General features: G+C 37.1%; 1 long non-coding RNA gene across 1 annotated transcript; it reads right to left on the bottom strand.

Moving 5' to 3' along the window:
* Positions 1-936: 936 nt before the first annotated feature.
* On the bottom strand, positions 937-20,623 carry LOC116537567. The gene is made up of 3 exons (XR_004263198.1): positions 20,614-20,623; positions 10,549-10,553; positions 937-1,062 (listed from the first exon to the last, which is right to left on the bottom strand). It is a non-coding gene; the product is annotated as an uncharacterized LOC116537567 (long non-coding RNA).
* Between the last annotated feature and the right edge of the window lie 4,349 nt (positions 20,624-24,972).

The raw sequence follows: 24,972 nt of genomic DNA on the forward strand, positions 1-24,972 counted from the left end.
CTTTTATTTTATTTTATTTTATTTTATTATTTATTTATTTATTTATTTAGCAGCTACAGTGAAACCAATGTGGAATGAGTAGCTCATAGTACAGACTTTTGGTTTTGTTTTCTGTTTTGTTTTGTTTTTGTTTTTGTTTTGTTTTTTTTAGAAGAAGAAAGAGAGAAACAGAAAGAATAAAAGAAAAAAAAAGAATGAAGAAGAGGAAGAAAGAAGAAGAGGAAGAGGGAGAGAGAACAGGGGTGTTGCTTTATTGCTCGGGCTAGAATGCAGTCTAAAAATGCGTATGCCTGTAATTGTGTTTAATAATGGAGACATGAAAAAATAAATGAGGGAAGAAAATAACTAACAAGCAGCCAACCAATATTTCATTTAAACCTGTAAATAGGTATGATGTGGTACTGATAAGAGTATATATTTTGTATATTTAAAGTGGAGAGTTCTATAAATGTTAATTAACTCTACTTGTTCCGGATCTGAGTTCAAGTCCTGGATATTGATGTTAACTTTCTGTTTCATTGATCTGTCTAATATTGATGTTGAAGTCTCTCACTATTATTGTGTGGGAGTCTAAGTATCTTTATAAGTCTTATATATCTGGGTATTCCTGTATTGGGTGCGTATATATTTAGGATCTTTAGCTCTTCTTGTTACATTGATCCTTTTATCATTATGTAATATCCTTCTTTGCTTCTTTTGATCTTTGTTGCTTTAAAGTCTATTTTATCAGCAAAAATTGCAACTCCTGCTTTCTTTTATTTATTTTTGCTCTCCATTTGGTTGGTAAATTTTTCTCCATCCCTTTGTTTTGAGTCTTTGTGTATCCTTGCATGTGAGATGGATCTGGATGTAGCATACCAATGGGTCCTGGCTTTTTTTTTGCCTGTCTGTATCTTTGGATTGGGGAATTTAGTTGATTTAAATTTAGAAGAAGCCTGCTTCTGTTAATGGAACACAGTCTTTCTCCATCAGGCTTTGTGCTGATGAAGAACTGTGATCCCCCGTAGAGGGAGAGGCATTCTGATTTTGGGTATTCTCAGCATTTTTAGTCTGGTTTCTTCCCTTTGTAATAGATTTATCCATCTGTGGTCTTTATAATTACCGTCTTTATAGTTGGGTTTCTGAATGGACGTCCAACTTGTTGATTCCTGGCGCTAAAATCTGAGCAACCCGCTGCGCCCGCCAAAACAGCGGCGTTAAGATTGATGGTGCTTTTCTGACTCTGCACCAAGAACCACCGCATAAGGCAGTGGCAAAACCGCCTCGCTGGCCACAAGATTCGTGCTGGCGACCCGTGGGGCTCCTCTGGTGGGAATCTCCTGGTGCGTGAGCAACAAAAATTGATCTGAAAATGTAGCGTCCTCTCATTCTCTGTGCTTTCAGTGGGAGCTACAATCCTGAGCTGCTAGTGATCAGCCATCTTGGATCTCTCTCCTTCACTGATCTTTTAAAGCCACTTGTTCATTCTGTAAAGGTTAGTTTAGCTAAAACTAGATAAGCTAATCTGTAAATCAGCTTAAGCTAGCACAGCTGAAGTATAACATTTTGCAATATACTGATTGCAAAAAATGAGTGAAATTATCCTTGTCAACCCCTTTATGTCATAGAAATCCCGCCTTGCCTGGAGTTGCCTGAATGTCATCTGTGACTTACGACATCTGACACCAGGGCAGGGTGATGGTGCTAGTGTCAATGCAAGTATGAAATATTAGTGAAATTCAATGTCTTAATTTAGATTAATGCTATATGTAGGTCTTAGATCGGGTTCCCTAGAAGCAGAGAGACCCTTAGGTGGGGATTCTTGACAAGTGATTTATTGAGGGAGTGCTCTAAAGAGAAACCTGTAAGAGAGGGAGAGGAGCAGAACAAGCAGGGGAAGAGGCTGGGAAGGACATGATTTCAGGAGAAGTCTAGCCTCAGTGTGATTTCACAAGAAGCCCTAGAATGTAAATTGTACCAAAATGGTTGTGTCTCCCAGAGGTAAGGGGGTCTGGAGTATTATACCCCAGCATCAGTGATTAATTATGACAGCCAATCCCAGGAAAATTAAACCTCCTAGGCATGCTCTTAGCAAGGTGGTTCCTGTCAGTTGAGAGGAATCCACTGGAGAATATTGTAGGTGGGAGCCATTAGCAGTTATCTGCCGCAGCTTGGGAACAGGTGACCCTGATAGGTGAAAGAAAAAGTGGTGGGACACTACCAGCATGCATTCCAATATTAGTCTCTAGTCTTTTATTACAGTAGCTTCTTTTTAAGACCCTTGCCTAGAGCAGGGCTTCTTAATCATGTTAATGGTGATATTTTTGGCCAGATAATTCTGTGGTGTTGGGGGCTGTCTTGTGCATTGTGGGATCTTTAGAGATATCCCTGGCCTCTGCCCACTAGATAGCCACTAGTAATCCCTAATTCCCTGCCACCAAACCCTGTGATAAAAAATGGCTCCACTGTGGGAGAAATAAATTTTCTCTCAACACAGACATTTCTCCACATCAATGTATTTTTTTAAAAAATGGTTTACTATTAAATAAGCAGAACAGCCTACATGCATTTAGGTAGTCTATAAAAGACTACAAAGCCAATAAAATGCTACAAAATGTACACAGCAAAGCAGGTGCTAAGTTCTCTTGGGAATTAAGGTAGCTATTACTTACTTAATTATCTCTTGAAAGAAAAATAAAATGACTTACCTCCCCAAAAGATGCCTTTAGTCTTCCTGAAAGACAATTATATCTGGAGGTGCACTTCTATGTTTACTCCATAATGGTTCTCTTATGTTTCAAGGGTTAAAGATCTGTGGCCTTGGAGACATCTCTGCATTGTAGACTAGGCTTTTCTGGTCCCTGGAGAAATTTATCTATAGTCCTAGGGTTAGAAAAGATTCAGGTTCACCGAATTCTCAAGGAGACTCGAATTTCAAGAAGGGAAGAGGAGACAGCTGTTTCCTTTCTCTTTATAAGCAAATAAAAAACATTTATTAATTTCCTTTCCACCAGTTGTAAGATTGTCAAATGTCTCCTGAGGGACAAATGGACCCCAGTTCAGAACAACTAGCCTAAAGCATGGAGTGTTGCTGAAATGGGGTGAAATGGAGTGACAAATTCAGCAGTCAGGTAGCATCAAAAGTCAGGTGAAATCAAAATGAGTTAGAGGAAGCCCACAAACCCGGAAGAAAAACAAGGTTTGCTTATAACACAGTTTTGTCTTGAATCAAAGCTGCCGTTTTGGTGGTTTTATTTAGTTGCTATTAAATCTTTATTACTATAAAGGCTTGATATTAAAACAGAATAAAAGTGAAGTTCAATAAAGGGATGAGTTTTATTCATCATCTCCCTCTTTTTCTGTTTTGGACCCAGGCATTGGAGATACTTCCCCCTCCTCTGGTCTGGAATAGACTTAATGGCTGTATTTTACTAATTGTCTTTTGTCTGCCTTTATTCTCTTTGTTTTGCTTGTGAATTGCTTTTGAATATCTTGCTGACTTTTTTTTTTTTTTGGTGGCATTTTATGGCTACCTGATAAAAATCTAGTCTTTTATGCATAATATGATGATGTGTAAAATCTAGTTTCCTTCATCAGTCGTATAATACATATAACTTGGGTTCTTTAAAAGCACAATGCCAGATTTAAATATGGCAAGAAACCGGTAAATCTACAATGGCTAGCAATATCTTACATTCTCACATCTTAATTAGGGGTGCTGTATATGTCATGGGACATCAGGAATAACCTAGAAAGGCAAAACCAACAGGACTTTTATTCTGATTCTTAAGGGATATGGGTTATGATGAAAGGAAAATGAAGGTAAAAGGAAAATAGAAAAGACAAAGTAATATTGGGTGGTGAACCACATATAAAATCTTTGTGGATGTTCCTTGGGAGCAGAGTATTTCCTTCTCCCAATTGTGCCAATAAAATCTCCTCAGACACAGTTGTCTCTTGAATTTTTATCTTATACTGTTCAGATACCATAAGCTTAGAAAAGAGGGCCTTGGCACAGGTCTCCGGCATCGATTCATGAAATATTTGAGTATTTGAATGGCATCTCTACATGCACAGCACTGTTAGAATCCTGGGTATATATCTGGATAACCTACCCATACATTTGGCACTGTTTCAGTGCAAATAGGTAAATGCCAACTCCTAGTTCAAGCAGTAATAGAGGTGTGTGAGAAAGAGGCAGCAACTAGTCAAGATACAGATGACTAAGTATGAGCTAACTAGTTTGTTTAGACCCACAGAGGGTGCTTGTAGCCTATTTTCTCATCTGTTTATTCCCTCTTCCTAGTTCTCAGTTTGTAACATTGTAGAAGAAAAAAGTTGTGCACCATAGTGGAAAACTACACATTATCTATAGCATACCCTTTCACCTTATGCTTTACATTCTGATTCTATGGGAGCTATTTTAAAACTGAAAATTGTAGGTATCTAATAGGCATGCAAATTCTATTCTATTTGATAGAGGTTTACTTCCTTCTCTGCTCCTCCCCTGTGAGGAGGTAAGTGTGCTTCCATTTGCAATTCATTTCAAGACCCCTTTACTCCATATAAATTTGTGCTTTTTTGACTCTTCCTGTGTACAGGTTGTACATCTGCTGGCTCCATTATGAGTAAACAAAATCTCTAACATTTTTATATTTGTATGAGAATCATAATTTTACCTCTTCCTGAAAATTGTTTTAATAACAGACTTACCTCATTTTGGCTCTGGAGTGCTGGAAGTATATGTTCTAAGCAGGGGTCCCCAACTCACAAACCGTAGACCACTATGGGTTCATGGCCTGTTAGGAATTGGGCCACACAGCAGGAGGTGAGCAGTGGGCAACTGAGCAAAGCTTCATCTGTATTCACAGCCTCTCCCCTTCACTCGCCTTACCGCCTGAGCACTGCCTCCAGTCAGATCAGCAGTGGCACTAGGTTGGCCTCATAGGAGCACAAACCTGACCATGAGCTGTGCGTGGAGGGGATCTAGGTTGCGAGCTCCTTATGAGAATCTAATGCCTGGTCATCTGTCCCTGTCTCCCATCACCCCCAGATGGGACTGCCTAGTTGCAGGAAAATAAGCTCACTGCTCTCCCACTGATTCTGTATTATAGTGAGTTGTATAAATATTTCATTATATGTTACAATGTAATAATTACAGAAATAAAGTGCTAAATACATGTAATGTGCTTGAATCATCTTAAAATGATTCCTCCCTGGTCTGTGGAAAAATTGTCTTCCACAAAACCAGTCCCTGGTACCAAAAAGGTTGGGAATGTCTATTCTATAGTTGATGAAAACTAGGGTTGTGTTAGGGTGTGGATATGTCACATAAGTAGATAGAATTGGAAGTTAGGGTTTTTTTCCCCTCATCCCCCACTACACACATACAAACACAGCTTAGTTGTGGCCAGTTGCTACATCACACCAAAAACATTCTGTTTTACTCCATCTACTTGTATGGGCACAGTTTATTTCTTATTCTATTCCCTGTAAATAGGAGAGAAATCATGAATTTTGTCCCATTGCTTTGACAGTTTTGTCCCATTGCTTTGACAGTTCAAAAGACTCAGGGCTTAAAAAGTTAGGAGAGCTCGGTTTTATGAACTGATAACAAGTCTGTTTGTTGGAATTACTTGTTTTTATTTTACAGCATGGATGAAATCATCAACTATTGAATAATAAATTCATCAGCTTAGATGTTTGGAATAAAGGAAAGCAATGGATAGTAATACCAAAATAAGCGATTTAAATCTTATGTTCCCCTGATTTACAGAGCCATTTCTCCTGAGAATATGTCAGGGTCAGTTTAATCTATGAAAATCAGATATGCCATTCCAGCCACTCTGCTTCTACAAAGTTCTGCTTCACTGAAGAATCACATCTGAAAAAATATATCTTCTTGGCAGGGCCATTATCTTTCTTGATGAGATATGAGCATATTAGAGTTGATTCTGATGTGAAATTACAGATGGTGTTAGATTGAAAGAAAGATAAAATAAAAATGAATTAATTTCAAACTAATAAGACATGACATCAGAGATGTGGGAGATCAATGAATCTGTCTTATACCTTATTTTTAATACATAAAAATCAGAAACACCTGGGAAATGTCTTGTGTTTAGATACAAAGTAAAAGTCCAATATGTTTAGAAGTATCTGGAGGCCAGATTGCATTTATTTGTGGAAGGGTGAGGTGCTATTAATACAAACTCAAAGGTTTATTGAAAGTAAGTGTAAGATAGTTTCACATATAAAACATGTCCCTAATTTTCAGATACTCTTGTTTTATAATAATAAAAATGGAGAGGACCTTGTACTAAAACATGAGCAGCTTTTTGGTAAACATTTTTTGATATTTGATTTGGATTCTGTAACTTCACTGAAAATAGAATTTTAATCCTATTGATTCAGAACATCAGTAGAGACATAAGTAAATCTATTACTTTGGAAACACTATTCCCTTTCCAGCTCTGAACTTCTGAAATTACTTTTTCTTACAGTCTATCATTGCGAATATTATTTTGTCTGTTTGTACAATAAGTGGACTGTTGCATTAAGGTTCTGGGATGAACTTGAGAAGCCATGTCAGCCTGTGAAGGTCTGAATAAAGCTGAAGTGGAAGATAATTGCTTGTTAATTTTACTTCCTTAACAAAGAGGGGTGACAGTGACCAGGGAGGAAAATAGTGCCAGCAAACAAATGTATGTATTGAGTGCTATGTGTGACAAATAATAACTGAGGATTTGATGGTGAAGATTCAGAGTCAGATTTCGTCTTCACAGAGTTGAAGGTTAATGGCGAAGTCAGAAATTAAATAGCTTACAAATAAATACTTCTCTTCACATCAATACAAATATGGGCACTGAAAGCTCTCTTTTAACCAATTGTTTCAGGGCCTTCCCTAGAAAGGTATTTTTTCTTCCCATGTTTTCAGTGGTGTAAGCCTGATGTTAGCAGACATGAGTTATGTTATTTTCCTCTCCGTAGTTCTTTTCTTATAGAACCACCAGTGATTAATGATGCAGACAAAAGGACAACCACATGGAAGAGGGAGCAGAATAGCAGACAGGAATAGAGGAGGAACTAATGCTGAAGCGGGGAAAGTATATGAGGAGATAAACTGCAACGTTTTTGCTGACTTTTCTGGAACAAAAAGACAGAACTGAGTGCTCTTAAGACTGTCAGGATGCATAGCAGTAAAATCAATACTGATTATACCATTATCTTAAAGTATTACCAATAAAAGAAAAGCATTTCGATTAAGAGGAATTATAGCAGCCTTTAGACTATTAGAAATTCAGAAAAGTGAATGTGATTTTGGTTTCCACTAGCATCTGAGCTCTCCAGTAGCAATAGGAGCTTCATTGCAGAAAGAACCATGCAGTTGAACCTGATTTTCTGTGTGCTCCTGCTCCCTTTTTTTTGCTGACAAATCTGGTGGGATGGTGAAATGGTTTTCTGAATTAAAGACATTGGTATTCATCCTTTTAGAAAGCTTATTGGCAAGGTATGTTAAGTGCTCTTATATAGGTGTAAGTCTAGAATAATCTTTCTTCTTTAATGCTACCATGTAAATCAGTCTTAATGCCCCATTAAAATAAATGAATATTTGTTAGTGGTACCAACTTAGGCATCTTTCCTGAATGGCAATTGGGGCTGGGAATATGGAGTTATTCTGTGTCCAATGGAATGTGCTCATTGAGACTGGCTTGCTCTGTCATGGACAAGCTAATCAAACATAGCTCAAACAGAAATCCAAATCAATCTCTTAATCAGTGACTCAATCCAGCAGTTCCCAGCCCCTGCAATCAACCTGGTAATTGCTTCACCTGGAACTGCCTATGGGCACTGGAAAGTTGAGGTCTGGTACATTTTACAAAGCCTGATGAATTTCAGAGTAAATTTTTTTGTATCATTGACAAGATATTTAACCCTTAGCATAGTTTCCTATTTTTCTTTTTTTCTAGGCTGGGTTTCAGCCTTGTGAGGCCGGAGTTTTTCAGTTTTCCAGAGGAGGAAATCAAGGTTAACAGAAGTTATTTTATCCAAATCACATGGCCATTATGCATCACAACCAGAATTCAAGCAACTTTTGTTTTATGGAGTGTGTGCTTTCTAACCCATTATCTTTGGTCTATGCTCATTCTGAGAGAGGGTCACCTGAGTGCAGCTGAGATGAACAATGTGGATAGACTTGTGTGTCACCAACATCTTAGGTTGAAAGAAAATTCCAAAACCTCAAATCCATGCTTCTGCAGCTATTTATAGTTATGTTGATCTAACTTGTTTATACAGACTGATAATGAAAATTAATTACTTGTTATGAGACTGTCCTAGCACATTAACCCCCTCAGGATTTCCAGTTAGTTCTGTTAATGTGCTGTGCTTCCTTCTGTCTTACGTCTTCTGTATTTTCTCCAACCTCTTAGCATTGACCTTGTGGTTGGCATTCTTTTTGTCGTTAATTTTTTTTTTAAATTTTCCTCCTCCCTGGCCTGCCAGGATAATGTGTTTTCTTTTAAACAAGAACAAAGGAAATGTTTGCATTTATGGGCAAATTATGCTTTTCCTCTTTTATAAGATAATCCAATCATCTTCTGACCATTAAGCTTCATCAAGGCTGTAAAATTTGACGGGTATCTGAAGACTAACATTTGAAGTGGAACAACCTTAAACAGGAAGTACATGCTTGACACCTCTTACAAAGAAACTAATGAACAATTGTTGCATACCTGCCATGTGAGGTTTTGTGCTGGGCTGCAGCAAGTTTCAAAGATGCAGAAGGCAATGAATCTTTGTCCCTCTAGACAAGGTTAAATCCTGTTCCCATATGTTCCCATAGCTTCCCTTTGACATTTTTCACAATTGAAATTATTTGTTGGACTGTCTTCTTCTAATAGATAATTCCATGAAGGCAAGCATCATGGTTAATCTGCTGGCTGCTGTCCCTATAACAGGGTTTCAGACACAGGATTACACTCAACATATTTAATTGCCCAGTTCACCATCACAGATTCAATTACCAATTAAACACTTAATCTTATAGAAGGTATGATGCTTGACATTATGGGTTAAAAAGAGGCATTACAAACCATTCCTTTTATTGTAAACACACAATTTAGTGGGAAAACTGTCAGAATGCATAATATTTATTACACTGTTAAATAGATGATAGAAGTATATACAGGGTGCCATGTGCTGGTTAGGTAGCAATATTGTTAATGTAGTCACCATTGATTGTAACTTAGCAAGTGTGTTACATACATTATGTGATATCAATCATATATCCTTCCTAGTCTGCAATTTTCTTAGTTTTTACAGATGATGACTAGAACAGTTCTAGGCCACACAGTCACCAAGTGACAGATAAGAGATTTGAACCTAAACTGTCTGACTCCAAAGCCAATGCACTTGCTCCAGAAGCATACCAAATTATGTGATCATCTCCAAACCTCTGTAGGAAGGGACAACTAACCCAGATTTGAGCGTCGGAGCCCAGCAAATCTCATGAACAGGGAGATGCCTCAGAAATTGTCAAGGGGTCAGCATTCAGGCAGGTAAATCTTTTAATCAGCAGGAACTACAAGTGCAAAGGAAAGAATTTACATTTCAGGAAGTATGGGTAGTGGAGGATATATGACTTGATCACAAAAGGGCTTATTTACTATATGATGGGATTTATTTTTATTTTGCAGCTCTAGGAGGAGCTTAAGCTGACAGATTCATGTAATTGGATTTACAGGTTACTAGGGCAATAAGGTGGGAGATAAGGTTTTGTGCAGAGCAGTAGTGAGATTTTATGCACTTAGCATTCACTTAGCAGATATTTGTTGAGACTGTGCTTCTATAACAAACAGTGCCTCTGCTCTGTGGAGATAGACAAGAGGCAAGGGAGTAAATAAGATAATTAAGGACTGTGATAGGTCTTGTGGTAAGAATGAACAAGATGGTGGAGATGGTAGAAAGCCATGTTATAAAGCATTCAACTTAGGAAAGTTAAGAGTGCCTGAGAGGAAGCTGTACTTGAGATGACATCTGAAGAATGGAGGAGGGACCAGTCACACTGCTCAGATCCTGAGACCAGCAAGTGTGAAAGAGAAAGTCTGAATAAGTAGGATGAATTGAAGGGAGCTACCTGAAGTAATGGTGTGAAGGGTGCTTGAATAGATATTGGTATGAAATCTTTCATGGCCATGTTAGCCATAACAAGCAGATGAGAATCTGAATGAGTTTAAAGGTTAACAAGTTGGGCTAGGTGCGGTGGCTCACACCTGTAATATCAGCATTTGGGAAGCCGAGGGAAGTAGATGACAGGAGGTCAGGATTTCAAGACCAGCCTGACCAACATGGTGAAATCCGCCTCTACTAAAAATACAAAAATTAGCTGGGTGTGGTGGCAGGTACCTGTAATCCCAGCTACTCAGGAGGCTTAGGCAGGAGAATCACCTGAGCCCGGGAGGTGGAGGTGGCAGTGAGCCGAGATCATGCCATTGCACTCCAGCCTAGGCGACAAGAGCGAAATTCCATATAAAAAAAAGCAAGTTGGTTTGATTTGCCTTTTAAAACCATCACTTTGCATGCTTGCCTAAAGAAGTTATTTCCAGCTGTAATGACAGTGGTTCAAACACATCAGAGTTAGGTCTAAGAGAGATTGAGAGGGTGGGGGTAAGAGAAGAGAAGAGACAGAGAGAGAAGGCAGTGATGCAGTCTGGCTCAGTAGAATCATGAGGGACCTAAGTCCCTGTCTTTTTCTCTGCTCTCTTTGGCCCTGAATTGCATCCTGAAATGCATGAGACAGCTGCTGCAACTCCAGCATCCCTTCTCTCTTCCTGATGAAAAGTAGTGGGGGCGGGGAGAGAGGTAGTAGCATCATATGTCAGCTATTTGTTTGTTCCTTTGTTCCATTTTTGTGGAAAATTTGCCCACTGACTTCCAAATAATTAGCTACTTCTAGCTCCAAGGGAAACTGGGAAATACAGCCTTTTTAGCGGAGTACATTTCTACCCAGAAGAAAATCAGATTTTTGTTAAGTACAGTTCCCTAAAGGGAAGGCAACCAGCAACTTCTGCTGCATATGCTCTGTGGTGAAGGGATTGGAGGAGGCAGAGAATATAAACGAGAAAAGGGCTATTGAAAACATCTAGACAGCTAAAATTTTTGGCTCAAGCTACATTGGTGATGTAAAGGTGATGGGGTAAAACCAAAGATGGAGAAAGGGTGTATCAGAAAGCTATTTTAAAGCCAGAGCTGACATGATTTCCTGAAATTTCTTTCTCCCTCAAGCAGTTGAGGAATTGAAGAAAACTTCTTAATTTTTTTTAGCATATTGCTTTTTTATTTACTGATGTTAAGAAGTAAAAAATGAAAAGATGCAGCAAATTACTACAAAGGATGAGGAGAAATTAGATAGACTTATTTGATTTGTAAATAACACTTCTTTTTCTTAAAGGAAGCTAGCAGATAACCATGTTACCTGCAGAGAATCTAAGTGCTTCTTGTGAGAAAGGACTCTCAGGAGAGTGAGGAGACTCTTTATTCCTTTCTTCAAAACCTGAAATTCACACCATGCTAGGTTTCATGCATTTGACAGTTTCCCAGTGTGGATAAATTTTATAGTTACTTTGATAATAAATAGACTCACCAGAGCTAAAAAGGAGAAAAGAAAAAATGCAATGCTGTGCAAATTTAGGGAAGGGGCCATTTTAGCAGCTTTCAATCTATTTGACTAAATGTAATATAAAAAATTTCTTGTCAAATACAGCCCAGCAAATACTAAACAATATTGTTATGAAACAGAAAATCAGGTTGTGCCACCTTATGAATCTAGGTAGATTGACAAGTCTCACAATTAAAATTCAAACATGTAGATGCAATAAAGCACATCCACATCGTGATGTCACTGCAGGAGTTTTTACAACATAGTAAATGGAAATATTCAAGAAATTGATGCACATGCAATATAGCAGAATTTGTTCTCAACATAATATTTGTCAACCTACCTGGGGAACTACAGGACCAAAGAGAACCTTTTTCAAGAATGAAGATTGCACACAGAGCCCTCATCGTTAGTGTTAATTTAAACCAGTTTAATTTCAACAGTGCTCTGTATATTTCTCAGTACGAAAGGGCACTGGGTAAACACTTAAGAGACTTGAGTTTGAGCCCGGTTCTACTACTCCCAAGCTTTGTGATGTTGAAAAATGCATATTAGTTCTCTGATCCTCGGTTTTCTCTTTTAACATTGGAAATGTTTCTCCTTTATCTCAAATATTCAACATTTTTTTGATAAGAACATTAGAAATTTTCTCAGCAATATTTCAATATACAGCACTCAATTATTAGCTATATTCAGTATGCTGTACTACTGATCTCAAAAAGAATGAAACTTATTCCTCTTATCTTCAGGCTTTAAACCCTTTCACTAACATCTCCATATTCCCCCTACTTTCAGCCCATGGTAACCATTATTCTACTTTTTGTTTCTGTATGTTCAATTGCTTTAGGTTTCCACATATAGGCAAAACATGCAGTATCTGTCTTTCTGTATCTGGTTTGTTTTAATAGAATAATATTCTCCAATTCCATCTTGTTGTCACAAATGACAGTTTTTCCTTTTAAGGCGGAATAGTGTTTGTTCTGTTGTATATATACACCATACTTTATCTATTCTAAACTTATTTAAAGAAAGTTCAACCACCCTTTCTTTATTCTTCTGTTGATGAACAAACATTTAGGTTGATTCTACAACTTGGTTATTAAGTATAGTGATGAAGTGAACATGGGAATGCAGATATGCCTTAGACATATTAATTTTATATATTTTGAGTAAATATCCAGAAGTGGGATTGCTAGATTATGTGGTAATTATATGCTTACTATTTTGAGGATCCTGCATACTATTTACATTCCCACCAACAAGGTACAAGGGTTCTCTTTTCTCTACATTCTTGTCAACTTTGTTATCTTTTGCCTTTTTGATAACAGCCATTTTAATAGGTGTAAAGTGATATATTATTATAGTTTGAATGTCTATCTCCCTAGTATTAGCGGTGATATTAGCATTTTTTTTAATGTAGCTGTTAACCACTTATGTGTCTTCTTTTGAGAAACATTTATTTGGGTCTCTTGGTCATTCCTTGATTAGATTATTTTCCTTAATGGAGAGTTGTTTGAATTCCTTAGGTATTTTTATGCTAATACAATTATTAGATGTATGGCTTACAAATATTTTCTTCCAATCCATAGGTTGTTTCTTCACTGTTAATTGTTTCCTTTGATTTGCAGAAGCTTTTCATTTTGATGTAATCCTATTTGTCTGTTTTTGTTGTCTGTGCTATTGGAGTTAAAACTAATATCATTACTCAGATGTTGTACAGACTGTTTTCCCTGTGTTTTTTTCTAGCAGACTTACAGTTTCAGGCCTTATGTTTAAGTCTTTAATCCATTTTTTGTTGATTTTTGTATGTGGTGTGAGATAAGGGTTCAATTTCATTGTTTTGCATGTGGATATCCAGTTTTCCAAATACTTATTTAAGATACTGTCTTTCCTATCCTATATTATTGGCATCTTTGTTGAAGGTTACTTGACCATAGATGCAGTGGCTCTTTTCTAGGCTCTCTATTCTGTTCCATTGGTTGATGTGTCTATTTTTATGCAGATACTATGCTGTTTTAACAATTATTGTTTTGTAGTATTGTTTAAAATTAGGTAGTGTGGCCTTCCAGGATTGGTCTTTTAGCTTATACTTGCCTTACTTGTTCAGATGTGTGTATATGCATGTGTGTCGGGAGGGCTTCCATATGAATTTTAGAGCTGTACCTTCTCTATGAAAAATGATACTGAAATTTTGATAGAAACTCTATTGATTCTGTAGATCACTTTGAGTAGGATGAACATATTAACAAAATTCTAATTCATGAACACAGGTAATCTTTCCAATTATTTGTGCCTTCTTTAATTTCTTTCATTAATGTTTTATAGTTTTAGTGCACAGGTCTTTCACATTCTTGGTTAAATTTATGCCTAAGTGTGGTATTTTTTGTTTTGCTTTTGTTTTTGTTTTGCTATTGTAAATTGATTTTTTTTAAAAAAGTTTGTTAGTGTAGAGAAATGCTACTAACTTTTGCATGTTGAGTTTTGTTTATTGCAACTTTATCAGCTTTGTTTGGTGGATTCTTTAGGGTTTTCTATAGATAAGAAACTTCTCTACAGACAGACAATTTAACTATTTCTTTTCCAATTTGGATGACTTTTAGAAAGTAAGATTTTCTTACTGATGTCCAGAGAAGTAAGCATATTGGTGCTTTGACCATGTGGGTGATATTAAGTTATTGATACTATTATTGACAAACAACTCAAAGTTAAGTGTGAAGATATTTTTTTTTGAAACAACTACATTTATTTGTTGTTTCTAATAATAGTAATAATTTACCCTCTTGATGGGTGAATTCAGGCTACAGATACAGAATACACATGTATGCATAGGCATACATATAATACATAAAATATGCATAGATAATACATATATATGCACAAACAATATACATATTGTACCAATTGACAGGTTTAGCCATTTTGCACACGAATATATATATTTACACACAAACAGATGTAAATTAAACATACATTTTTTTTCTCCACTATGATGTTTCCTTGTGATAATTTCTGAAAATTAAATCAGTTGCCTAGTAATTTCATACAACTATACAGGCTCTTGGATTTCTCAAAAAGTCACATATTTTTAAAGGGCATCAGCAGAAATGGCTTAATTTTTAGGTGAGCCATAGACTTTTCAGTTTATTGTAGTTCCTGTGACTCTCTGTGGGCTTAATTTTGCGTACTTGGCTCCTGATGATACTGAAGTTTTCTGTTCTGGGGTTAGAGCAGCAATTCCCAAACATTTTGGCACAAGGGATTGGTTTTGTGGAAGACTTTTCTATGGACTGGGGGGTGGAGGATAGTCTGGGGACGATTCAAGTGCATTACATTTATTGTGCACTTTATTTCTATTGTTATTACATGGTAATATATGATAAAATAATTATACTGCTTACAACAATGTAGAATCACTGGGAGCCGTGAGGATGTTTTTCTTCAACTTGATGGTCCCATCTGGAGGTGATGAGTGATGGTGACAGATCATCAGGCATTAGATTCTCATAAGGAACATGCAACCTAGATCCCTCCCATGTGCAGTTCATGATAGGATTTGTGCTTCTATGAGAATCTGATGCCGCCTCTGATCTGACAGGAGGTGGAGCTCAGGTGGTAATGCCAGTGATGGAGAGTGACTGGAAATATAGATGAAGCTTTGCTCGTTCACTCTCTGCTCACTTCCTGCTATGTGGCCCAGTTCCTAACAGGCAGCAAACTGGTAGCACTCTGTGGCCTGTGAGTAGAGAACCCCTGGGTTTGAATATGATTTGATGTTGGCAAGTGCAACCAGTTAGTTCATTGCTTCTGATAATGTTAATTGGTCATGCTAGTCATTTAAAAAATATGTACAACCATCATAGGGTAGGCCATTCAAGAATTAATGCTTAAGTGAGACCAACAATTTCACTTTTGTTTTTGAGATGAGGTCTCACTCTATTGCCCAGGCTGGAGTGTGCTGGCATGATCATGGCTCACTGAAGCCTCAACTGCCCCAGCTCAAGTATCCTCCTCCTGCCTCAGCCACTCAATTAGCTGAGACTACAGGCATGTACCACAATGCCCAGCTAATTATTATTATTATTTGTAGAGATGAGGTCTTGCTATGTTACTGAAGCTAGTCTTGACTGCCTAGTTTCAAGTGATCCTTCCATCTTGTCCTCCCAAAAAGATGCGATTATAGGCATAAGCCACAATGCCCAGCCTTCTATTTTTTAAATAATAGTGAAATATACTTTGACATGACCAAGAAACATTATTCACCATTTTGAGAGCATCAGCTCTGTAGCCTTTTACTACATCATTAAGGGAAGAGTTTTTGCTAGTTTCTTACAGTAAGTGCAGATTTGCCTAGGGTCATGCTCTGCTTTATCCTTCCCCTTGTTGAGATATAAAGTTGTATTTCTGAAGTTTACACATTCATGGTGTTTTTAATTAGTGACCTTTACCAATTGAACCTTGATTTTGTGCTTTGACTCAACATTGAACCAACAGAGAGAGTCTCTTCCAGTGCAGTGAATTAATGTTTATGTTGGGTGAGGTTTTATATAATCAAAAAAAAATCTATGGAATTAAATGTGTAAAAAGCATAATATATAACCTATTATATAGAGATGAATTCTCTGTTGCCCAGGCTGGAGTGTGGGGGCATGAAATTAAATGTACAAACAGTATAATATGCAATCTATTTTCAACTCATTTATTCCAGAACAAAGCTGCTGCATATTTTTCACTGGTCAATGCATTGGTTCAGCTGGAGGTGATTTTTTTTCCCCTCTGGGGAATATTTGGCATTGTCCATAGATAAATTTGCTCTCCAAGACTGGGAAGGTCCTATAGCATCTAGTTACTTGATGCAAAGCATGCTGCTAAGCATCCTACGATGCATAGAACAGCCTGGTAACAAAGATTATCTAGCACAAAATGTCAGTAATGCTGAGGCTGAGAAACCTTTATTTAAAAAGTGTACCCTTTGCAGAATTTTTTTTTTTACATTTAATGAGATTAGACCAAGGAATTTAGGACAAGTTTGCATTTCTTCTTAAGAGTAAAATGTATTTATGCACTGCATAACATTACCTCTCTGGCTTTCAAATTCTTTAATAATAATTGCGATCAATTTGTTCAGCAAAGCTGGACTGTCCTTCCAAGAGTCCTCTTTCTCGCATAGCTATGGATTAGTATAAACCACAAGAGACATTTGCATGAAATGTGGAAGTCAGAAATAAAACAGTAACCACCTTGCTTTTTAGGCTCAAAGTTGTATATTAGGATTTGAGGCACCAGTGCAGTTCATACAAGTAGTGCATGTCTGATGAAACAATGGGTTGGCCTGGGGCAGCAACTGAGCCAGCGGTGACAAAAGTTCATCTGGATCCTTTTTCAGTTTCTTTGGTTTCTTGGCTATGTGCACATTACTCTATGAGAAAGCATAGACATGACTTCGTTTCTCTTGGTTATACACATAGAAATGGAATTGCTAGGTCATATGGTCATTTTATGTTTAGAATTTTGAGAAACCTTCAAACTGTTTTTCAAAGCAGCGATATCATTCTAAAGTCATACCAACAATATGATAGTTTTGTTTTCTCCACATCCTCACCAACAGGTGTTACTGTTTTTTTGTTTGTTTGTTTGTTTGTTTTTCAATTGTAGCCATTCTGGTGGGCATGAAGTAGCATAATATCTCAGTGCGGTTTTGATTTACATTTCCCTGATAGATAACTATGCTAAGCATCTTTTCACGTGCTTATTGAACACTTGTATATCTTCTTTGGAGATCTGACTGTTCAAATGCTTTGCCATTTTTAAACCAGAAAGTCTTTTTACTACTGAGTGGTAATAATTATGTATTTCAGATATGTCTTATCAGATATATAATTTGCAAAAATTTTCTGCCATTCAGTGAATTGCCTTTTAAAGGTTACTGTTAGTGTCTGTTAAAGTACAGAAGCTTCTAATTTTATATCAAGTTTCTCTTTTGTTGTGTGACTTGAACTTTTAGTGTCATATCCAAGAAACTATTGCTTAACCCGGGGTCTTGAAGATTAACACCTGTATTTCCTTCTAAGAGTTTTATAACTTTTACTTTCACATTTAGGTCTTTGACACATTTTGAATATTTTTGTATATAGTGTGAGGCAGTGGATTATTTTGCATGTGGATATCCAGTTGTCCCAGAACCATTTGCTCAAAGATGATTTCCCTCCTTAAGTTGTCTTCACATCCTTGTTAAAAGTCAACTGACTGCCTTGTAGTATAGTTTGAAGTCAGGTAGCATGATGCCTCCAGCTTTGTTTTTTTTTTGCTTGTAATTGTCTTGGCTATACGGGCTTTTTTTTTGGTTCCACATGAAGTTTAAGGTGGTTTTTTCCAGTTTTGTGAAGGTCAATGGTAGCTAGATGGGGATAGCATTGAATCTATAAATTACTTTGGGCCGTATGGCCCTTTCCACAATATTGATCCTTCCTAACCATGAACATGAAATGTTTTTCCATCTGTTTGTATCCTCTCTTATTTTCCTTGAGTAGTATCCTCTCTTATTTCCTTGAGCTCTATTTCCTTTGTACTTTTCCTTGAAGAGGTCCTTCACAAACCCTTGTTAGTTGTATTCCTAGGTATTTTGTTCTCTTTGCAGCAATTGTGAATGGGAGTTCATTCATGATTTGGCTCTCTGTTTGTCTGTTTTTGGTGTATAGGAATGCTCGTGATTTTTGCACATTGGTTTTTGTATCCTGAGACTTTGCTGAAGTTGCTTATCAGCCTAAGGAGTTTTTGGGCTGAGAAGATGGGGTCTTCTAAATATACAATCATGTTGTCTCCAAATAGAGACAATTTGACTTCCTCTTTTTCTGATTGAATACACTTTATTTCATTTTCTTGCCTGGTTGCTCTGACTGGAACTCCCAATACTACGTTGATTAGGAGTGGTGAGAGAAGGCACCCCTGTCTTTTGTCAGTTTTCAAAGGGAATGATTCCCGTTTTTGCCCATTCAGTGTGATATTGGCTGCGGGTTTGTCATAAATAGCTTTTATTATTTTGAGATACATTCCATTGATACCTAGTTCATTGAGAGTTCTTAGCAAAAAGTGCTGTTGAATTTTGTTGAAGGCCTTCTCTGCATCTATTGAGATAATCATGTGGTTTTCATCTTTGGTACTGCTTATGTGTTGGATTACATTTATAGACTTGCATATGTTGAACCAGCCTTGCATCCTAAGGGTGAAGCTGACTTGATTGTGATGGATAAGCTTTTTGATGTGCTGTTGGATTTGGTATGCCAGTATTTTATTGAAGATTTTTGCATCAATGTTCATCATGGATATACTACAAGGCTACAGTAATCAAAACAGCATAGTACTGGTACCAAAACAGAGATATACACCAATGGAACAGAAAAGAGGCCTCAGAAGTTATGCTACATATCTACAACCATCTGATCTTTGACAAATCTGATAAAAACAAGCATTGGGGAAAGGACTCTTTATTTAATAAATAGTGTTGGGAAAAATGGCTAGCCACATACAGAAAACTAAAACCAGATCCCTTCCTTATACCTTATACAAAAATCAACTCCAGATGGATTAAATATTTAAACATAAGACCTAACACCATAAAAACCCTAGAAGAAAACCTAGGCAATACCATTCAGGACACAGGCATAGGTAAGAACCTCATAACTAAAACACCAAAAGCAGTGGCAACAAAAGCCCAAATTGACAAATGGGATCTAATTAAATTTAATAGCTTCTGCACAGCAAAAGAAACAATCAGTAGAGTGAACCAGCAACCAACAGAATTGGAAAAAATTTTTGCAATCTACCCATCTGACAAAGGGCTAATATCCGGAATTTACAAAGAGCTTAAACAAATGTACAAGAAAAAAACAACCCTGTCAAAAATGGGTGAAAGATATGAACAAATGCTTTTCAAAAGACATGTATGCAGTCAAGAAACATGAAGAAAAGCTAATCATCACTGATCATTAGAGAAATGCAAATCAAAATCACATTGAGATACCATCTCAAATCAGTTAGAATGGCAGTCATTAAAAAATCTGGAGACCACAGATGCTGGAGAGGATGTGGAGAAATAGGAACACTTTTACACTGTTGGTGGGAGTGTAAATTAGTTTGACCATTGTGGAAGACAGTGTGACAATTCCTCAAGGATCTAGAAATAGAAATTCCATTTGACTCAGCAATCCCATTACTGGGTATATACCCAAAGGATTATAAATCATTCTATGAAGACACATGCACACGTATGTTCATTGTGGCACTGTTTACAATAGCAAAGACTTGAATCCAAACCAAATGCCCATCAATGATAGACTAGATAAAGTAAATGTGATATATAGACATCATGGAATACTATGCAGCCATAGAAAGGATGAGTTCATGTCCTTTGCAGGGACATGGATGATGCTGGAAAACATCAATTTCAGCAAAGTGACACAAGAACAGAAAACCAAAGACAGCATGTTCTCACTCATGAGTGTTGAACAGTGAGAACACATGGATATAGGGAGGGGAATACCACACACCAGGGCCTGTTGGAAGGTAGGAGAACTAGGGGAGGAATATCAGGGGGTAGGGGGTTTGGGGAGGAATAACATTAGGAGAAATACCTAATATAGGTGATGGGGGATGGATGCAGCAAACCAACATGGCATGTGTATACATGTAACAATCCTGCACTATCTGCATGTGTACCCAAAACTTAAAATATGTTAATAAATAAACAATAGATATCAAAAAAAAATCAACTGACTGCAAATTTGAGAGTTTATTTCTAAACTATCTGTTCTATTCCATATATTTATATGTCTATTTTTATGGAAGTACCATGCTGTCTTGATTGTAGTTTTGTAGTAAGTTTTGAAACTGAAAATTGCAAGTCTTCCAGCTTTGTTCTTCTTGAAGATTGTTTTGGCTGTTTGTGTTCCTTAAATTTCCGTATGCATTTTAAGATAAACTTGTCAATTTCTGCCTTAAAAGACATGTATTTGAAGCCCCTAAGTTTATGGTGATTTGTTAGGCAGCAATTAATGACTACTACACAATTAATCCAGGGCTAATCAAGTACAATTCTATGTATCGAAAATGAGACACTAAGTTAAACAAGCAAGTAGGTATGTTCTGTAATATGTGAGGACAGAAGCCAAAGGGGAAATAAAACTCCTTCTACCCAAGGAAATAGCCTCTCCCATCTGTCTTTTGTTTGACATTTTTGTCTCTTTCAACTTTCTGTAAAAACTAATATAAATAATTGAACACATAGTGCAGGTATACATAATTATGTGTATTTAAATAATGGATCAGAGGACATGGAAAGTAATGCTCATAGGCATATCTGGTAATATATTGAAAAAACCTTGCAGGTCAGTAAGGATTCAGGAAGTGATCTTCGAATCTCAAAGACTTGTCTGTTTTCAGACATGTTCTAATAAAAAGCTTGCCTAATCTTTCTGAGGACATAGAATATTCATGTTAAAAGCTCAGGCTCTGAAGTCAGAGCTAGAAATGGAATCAATCCTGCTTGCCATTTATCAGATGTCTCATTTAGGCCAAGTGTATGGTCTCTTCCAACCCCAGCTTCCTTCTCTGTAAAAGGCAGATTCTAACAGAACCAGCCTAAAAGAGATTTTTTTGAAGACTGAGCCCAATAGTGCCCATTAAGCATATGGCAGGTACAGGGTACATAAATAGCAGTGGTTATTTGTATTTAATAACATCTTATGCACCCAAATTAAGGAAAAACCCAGTTTTTGAAAACTAAAATAGAGTAATCTGATCTTGTTTTTTTAAAAAAGTTTAAATTTGGATTTGGAGATGATTTGCATAATCAAAGAGACCTATAAACAGGGGGCTCCATTTAGAATACAGATGCTGTATGATATATTTTGGGAATACTAAACTCTCGTAAAAAATTTTGTTTCCAACTTACAGTTTGAGAGACATTGAGGGAGTCATGTCCTATCATCTGGAACTCTATACACTGAGGGAACAGGGTAGTAGCCATTTTTAAGACCCTTTTTAGTTCTAGTATGCTATGTTAAAACCTACTTGTTAGGCAGATATGGGAAGATAAAAAGAGAACTAGAAGGCTTAAGGGTTGGGAGATACTGCCAACTGAGCATCAATCAGAAGAACAGAGAAAGTGTGTTGGGAATTTTAATGGAAGTCAATTTGGCTTTTGTACACACATTGATTTTATAAGATGAGGCATGCTGTAATGTTATTTAATTACTTGCCACACATTTCAGAGGAAATATATAACAAATATCATTTTAATGTGAAATGACAATTTGAGTAATTTAAGTGTTGATCATGTGGTTTTTCCATGACACGGGGGAATGATTAATGGATATGCTTCTTCAGAGAAAATGAGAGAGAACTGGGGCCCTACCATCCCCATCTTCTACCATCTTAAAATGTCTGTCCTTCTGTGTTTACTTAGAAAATATTGCTTTTTGTTTGTAAGGGTACGTGCATACATGACAGATGGGAGGGACTTGAAGTGAAATAGAGCATCTAGAAAGATTTTCGAGATGCAAAATACATTAGTCAGAACTCTTGATTGTAAACTCAAACTAGCTTAAGCAATACACAGAATTTATTAATTCAGTTTTTGTGCATGTGTGTGTATGTTTTAATCAAGAAGTATATTACTTTAAGCACAGTGGAACCAGGCATTCAAATGATGTGGATTATGTTATTAGGTCTAGTCCGCCATTCCCAGTATATTTTAGTTCGGCTTTCTCTGTTGCTTTATTCTTAAGCTGGCTCTTTCCATGTAATGCATTTGCCCTGACTGAGTACTGTGCCCATCCCTAAACCAACTTCTGTGACTTTGCCTCTCCAGGTCCAGGTTCAGGCTTCCCTAAAGCTGATGATATAAGGTTAACCTGTCTCTCCTTCCTCACACAACAGCAGAAATTACATGATTTGAGAGCGGATTCCATTGGCAGGAGACATGAATGTTGAGCAGTTAAAGACTAGGCTCACTGCAGAGAACTATATATAACCTCCCCCCACCTTTATTTTACTTTTAAGTTGGCTTTAATATGCTTTTAAATATAAGGTGAAATTACTTTCTTAAGGTTATACACTGATGGGAAATGTGGTGTCTTAGTCTGTGTTTTGTGTTGCTATGACAGACTACCCGAGACTGGGTGATTTATATGGAAAGAGTTTTAGTTCATAGTTCCGGATGCTGGAAAGGTCAAGGTTGAGCATCTGCATCTGGTGAGGGCCTCGGCCTACTTCAGCTCTTGGTAGACAGTTGCTGGCATGTGTAAAGAGCTCACATGGCAAGAAAGGAAGCAAGAGTGAAACCAAGGAAGCCATACTCTAAGAACCAGTCTCTCAGGAACTAAGCCAGTCCTGTGAGAACATACGCACCTCAGTGGGAGGACATTAATCTGTTCATGAAGGATCTTCCTGCATGATTCTAACACTTCTCACTAGACCAGACCTCCCAATACTGCTTCACTGAGGATCAAATTTCAACACCAGTTTTGCTGGGGTCAAACAAACCATATCTAAACCACAGCAGATGGAAAGCAGATCTACCTGTGATCTCTAATCTGGAGGTGTTTCTACCATCCACTGCTACCTCCAACCAGACAGTTAAAGAAGCTTTTTCCTTTTTTTTCAAGTAAGTACTGATAATTTAGAGTGTATGAGATAAGAATGATAAAAATCATTGAAAGCCTGGAAAACATACTGTGCAAGGAGTAATAAAACCAACTGAAGATGTTTACTTAAGACAAGACTGGAAGATGTTGGACAGAAGTGGGGAAAACATAGTTGAGTGTCACTGTTGGAAGGACATTCTAGGGTATGATTTCCAATGGGTAAAATCTACAGAAAGATTGTAGCTTCCCAAAAAGATCTGCAGACAGACCAATGGAGCAACAGGATGGAATTCCTCAAGAGCCAGTGAGTGTGCAGTTGGGAGAGATGGTCCAGAAAACCTGGGTGGACATTTCCCAGGAACTCTAAGCAATAGCACTGTCTAAAAGAAAAACAATGCAAGCAACATACATAATCTAAGTGTTCTAGTAGCCACATTAACAAGTAAAAGGAAATGGGTAAAATTACTAAGGTAACAGATTAAATCCAATATATTTAAAATATTATCACAGCTTTGTATAATCAATATAAAATATTTTTAATGGAATTTTGCGTTTTTTCCAATACTAAATCTTCAAAGTCCAGCATGTTCTTTTTATTTGTAGGACAGCCAGCTTTCCTAGATGCATGTCAAGTGCTCCATAGCCAGAGGTGACTAGGCTAGTAGACCCATAGAGGGCATTTTTGCATGGAAATCTGTGGTCCAGGGGAGGGCACTTTCACCTCTGAAGTCCTTCTCAACTTGGTGTCTGAATATGTAGAAGGAACAGCTAGGGTCACATCATCATCTTCTTGAAAACCTTTAGTGGCTTTCTGATATCTGAAGAAAAATATTATACTCTCTGAGCCCTCTAATTCCGTATCTACTAGATTGTTAGGGCTGAGAACTATGTCATATTCATCCTTTTCTCCAGGATTAAATATAACATTGGTAATATAGAAAGTGCTAAATATCTGTAGATATAGATGTAAATATAGATATATAGAGAGGTAGATAGTTGTTGTTATATATATTTGTTATTGTTGAATGGGTGACATGGACTTTATCTTGCCCTCCAGCTATCTCCCTATTCTCTTTTCATGAGCACTGTATTATACACAAATGTACTCCCGATTCTCTTACCCTCTTTCCAATGGAAATGGCTGTCCTAACATCATTATTTGGAAGGAAGGAAGTGATCTGTCCCTAGATAGGCTTTAAACTTTGACATATTACCCAAAGTTAACTTGGAATAGGGAACCCTGGACTGAGGAGCTATTCCATAGCCTTGAGCCTTCTCATTCTGAATGATTCAGATCAACTCTTGCTTACACCTGAGCATGTTGACCAAGTCCAAGTCCAGTATAAGAAACCTCTCGTTTGACCTTACAGCAGCAGTTTAGACTGGATGGAGTCTCAAAATATCTTCTCTTGCATTCTGAGGAGATAAGAACCCTTGGTCAAGTGGAAAAGCAAGTTGCATTTAACATCTTGGGGATTTAGATGTTATTTTAACTACATCCTAGACAGTATTACCTTGAATATGGACCTTAACCTCCATAGGTCTCTGTTTCTCTATTTTCAAATGGATTGTAATGATAGCTATTCCAACTATTGATCAAATAAGGAATATGACCAATTTGTATTAACTTAACAATACATTGCTGTGGCTGAATCACATTGCTTGGGTTCAGATCTTTCTTTTTAGTTGAATGAT

This window comes from Sapajus apella, unplaced genomic scaffold (genome assembly GCF_009761245.1).
Source record: "Sapajus apella isolate SASKATOON/1434 unplaced genomic scaffold, GSC_monkey_1.0 scaffold112, whole genome shotgun sequence".
NCBI lineage: Eukaryota > Metazoa > Chordata > Mammalia > Primates > Cebidae > Sapajus > Sapajus apella.